We start from the raw sequence: 3,668 nt of genomic DNA, 5'->3' as shown, positions 1-3,668 counted from the left end.
GCTATCGCACCGAGAGACGCGGCACAGAGTGCGAGAGCAGTCCGGTCAGTCTGTGTGATGTACGGAGAGGAGAGACGGTGAGACAAGCGCTACCTACTTTCGGGAGACAACGACGCACGCGCCGCTCTAGGGAAAGCGGTGCCATTCACCGTCCTGACCCTTTTTTTGGCCGTTTGTTGCTCCCTTTCGCGCGCGCTCTTACTCTCATCCCATTTCTCCTCGGCTCTCGCGTACACACACGACTTGGATACACAAACACGCTCCCCCTCTTAATTCGCGCAGCATTCTCTGGGCGCGCGTTCGCCAACGTTTTACACGCTTGTGCGCTTCTCCTCCTCATTATTATTATTTCGGTGTGTCATTTCAGACGACGCCAGGATTTGCACCGCGGCCGGTCGGCGCGGCACAGACACCTCGGGCGAACGTCCAACGATCGCTCGTACGCCCATTGTAAGCGTTGCACAGGGCACAGGCGACGCGCGCGCCATTCTCTGGTCGCCCGCGTCGTGGCCGTGCGCGCTTTTCGGGCGCAAGCAGTTTAGGGGTACTAAAACGACCCTCAGCCAGGCGTGGTCCGGGAATTGTATCCGTGGACCGCAATGTGCGTTCGAAATGTCGATGTTCATGTGTCCTGCAGTTCACAAGTTGACGCGCAATTAGCTGCGTTCTTCATCGACCCACGAGCCAAGTGATCCACCGTTCAGGGTAATCGTTCGAAATTTTTGCGCGAAGAAACGCGCTTCTCGTTCAACCATCGTGGTCTCTTCTCTCGGACGAGAGAGAGAGAATAATCGTGGTGGCTCTTCGATCAGCCTGTCCGCGCGCGTCCGAGGACGCGCGCGGACCGCCGCCTCCCGCCAGGGAAGGCTACGGCACAAAGATAGAGTTGTGTGTTTCTCGTTCGGAGCGTCTCTCCCGCAACGGGAGAGCCGGGGCGGAAGCTCTTTGAAGAAACCGTCGGACCGACACAGGTTGACAGATTGGTCGAAATATCATCGATCCCTTCTCTGTGTTATATATATATTATAATAATATATGGGGGTCCTCTCGCTCGGCACTCGCGGTCGCACACCGTGTGTTCTCGGCACGCTGACCGCTGCCCCGCGACAACGGGGAGGGCGCGCGTCGACGAACGTCGTGGGTGCTGCACACACGCGTGCGCGGGCATAGGTTACCACCGGTTCGCGCTCAACGCCGAATCGACGCTCTGTGTGTGTGTGGCCGGAGGAGAATGGCACACACACGAGCGTGATCGCGAAGCGTCTCGCTCCGAATCGTCGTCGAACACCGCCGGGCGCGCTGCTCTGCTTGCCGACTACTTTCGGTCAGAGAGGCGCGACGGCGTCCGTCGTTATATCAAAACACAACAACAAATTCCGTCAAATCCGTTATTTTCTTTTTCTCTGAGAGCGCCTTTTCAGCGCGTCCATTCAGTCGCCGACTGCTGCGAGCGCGCGTCTCTCCCAAAAGAGAGGACTCTCGACGCAGAGCAGGACCTCCGGAACGTTAATGATCCTTCCGCAGGTTCACCTACGGAAACCTTGTTACGACTTTTACTTCCTCTAAATGATCAAGTTTGGTCATCTTCCCGGCAACATCGGCAATGCCGAGACATTGCCGCGCACCAGTCCGAAGACCTCACTAAATCATTCAATCGGTAGTAGCGACGGGCGGTGTGTACAAAGGGCAGGGACGTAATCAACGCGAGCTTATGACTCGCCTCGCGCTTACTGGGAATTCCTCGTTCATGGGGAACAATTGCAAGCCCCAATCCCTAGCACGAAGGAGGTTCAGCGGGTTACCCGGGCCTTTCGGCCAGGGAACACACGCTGATTCCTTCAAGTGTAGCGCGCGTGCGGCCCAGAACATCTAAGGGCATCACAGACCTGTTATTGCTCAATCTCGTGCGGCTAGAAGCCGCCTGTCCCTCTAAGAAGATTTGTTTGTACGTTGGTAGTAAAAACCCGCCAGCCGAAGCCGGGGGCCTTCGCGATACCATAAGGTACGCCTATTTAGCAGGCTAGAGTCTCGTTCGTTATCGGAATTAACCAGACAAATCGCTCCACCAACTAAGAACGGCCATGCACCACCACCCACCGAATCAAGAAAGAGCTATCAATCTGTCAATCCTTCCGGTGTCTGGGCCTGGTGAGGTTTCCCGGGTTGAGTCAAATTAAGCCGCAGGCTCCACTCCTGGTGGTGCCCTTCCGTCAATTCCTTGTTTCAGCTTTGCAAACCATAGCTTCCCCCGGACCCAAAAGCTTGGTTTCCCGGAAGCTGCCGCCGAGTCATCGGAGGAACTTCGGCGGATCGCTAGCTGCATCGGTTATGGGTTAGAACTAGGGGCGGTATCTGATCGCCTTCGAACCTCTACTTTCGTTCTTGATTATGAATGAGGGGAGAGATGAGAGCGTTGCGGAAGTGAGTGAGATAGCGTGTATGAGAGTAATGTGGTGCGAGAACTCCGTAAATTCCTGTTTACGGAGACGACAAAAATTTCAAAGAGTGGCGAGTGAGAAATACTGGACATTGTGGGTAGAGATATGAGGAACGATGATCGAAAATGGTTGTGCAAAAATGAGAGAATACAGGGGAAAACTGGATGAGTGTATGCGTTCGAGCGGGTTCGGGATTAGCCTACGGCGGAAGTGGAATGAGCTATTCGAGCGTGAGTGCGAAAAATGTTGAAAAGAGCGTGATTGAAAAAGGTACATGAAGTGAAACGAAGAGAAGAGTTATGCGGTAATAGTGAGAGCGGATGATGCAAGTGCGAGTGTGACAAGTGAGGGAAGTAAAGGGAGAGAAAATGAAGAAGCATGTGAGCAAGTCACTGAGATGTGCGTGTGAAAGGCGGTGAGAAAGTGAGGAATGGAGGTGTAGCGATTGAGAGCGATGAGCAGAGAGTGAGTTGAAAAGAATAAGAGAGTGTGGGTCAGTTAAGAATGCTGGCCTATAAGGTGACTGCCTCGGCAAGATAGGCCCAAAGATCATCTTGTACGATGTGCCGAATGAGATGTCCGAGTGGAAGTGTTAAGGAGAGAACTGTAATGAGGAAGGAGCGTTGGAAAAGGGCGAGTGTGATGAGAAGAGTATTTATGGAACGTGTGCCGTGTTGTGTGAGTAGGAAATGCAAGAAAGATGGCAATCTGCGGAGATGGGTGATATGTTGAGTTAGCGGAGTGAATAAGACATGTGCTCTGTAGTGACGGACATATATGTTAGGCCTTTAGGGTGAAAGAGTTTTTCAGTGTGCTGAGGTGGGCCACAAGTGCTTCGCATTTGGGCACATGATGCGGCAATGCACCGAAAAGGTGAAAGACTGTGCCAAAAATGTGGATGTGTAGGACACATGAAGAGAGATTGTAAGAAAGGAAAGTGTGGTGTAAAAACTGTAAGCTTAAAATGGAGCAATGTGATCACTCGGTTCCTGTCTTAAGTGTGTCCGGAATACGTTAGCTCGTTAAGAGAGAGAAAGCGAGAATAAATGACGAATGAAATGGTTCTGAATTTGGTGCCGTATAACGCCAGAGAGCGTAAGCGGTTATGTGTGGATCTGGGGTGAGACTGATGCTACGAACGTCGAGTGATGTAGCACTGCTGCATGAACCGTATGAAAGGCAATGGACTTGTGTGGGCGTTGCCATAGTTATGGATTTGATTGTGTTCGA

The 3,668-nt window shown here is 52.6% G+C and overlaps 1 non-coding gene and 1 pseudogene across 1 annotated transcript; both read right to left on the bottom strand.

The window, feature by feature from the left end:
- Positions 1 to 553: 553 nt before the first annotated feature.
- On the bottom strand, positions 554 to 708 carry LOC114945056 (5.8S ribosomal RNA). The gene has a single exon (XR_003822336.1). It is a non-coding gene; the product is annotated as a 5.8S ribosomal RNA (ribosomal RNA).
- An 806-nt stretch (positions 709 to 1,514) lies between these two features.
- On the bottom strand, positions 1,515 to 2,522 carry LOC146721234 (small subunit ribosomal RNA; annotated as a pseudogene).
- Positions 2,523 to 3,668: the final 1,146 nt, after the last annotated feature.

This window comes from Nylanderia fulva, unplaced genomic scaffold (assembly GCF_048542155.1).
Source record: "Nylanderia fulva isolate GAGA-0341 unplaced genomic scaffold, ASM4854215v1 Scaffold517, whole genome shotgun sequence".
NCBI lineage: Eukaryota > Metazoa > Arthropoda > Insecta > Hymenoptera > Formicidae > Nylanderia > Nylanderia fulva.
The sequence above is the reverse complement of the archived record's forward strand: the minus strand, read 5'-3'. Positions and strand labels throughout refer to the sequence as shown.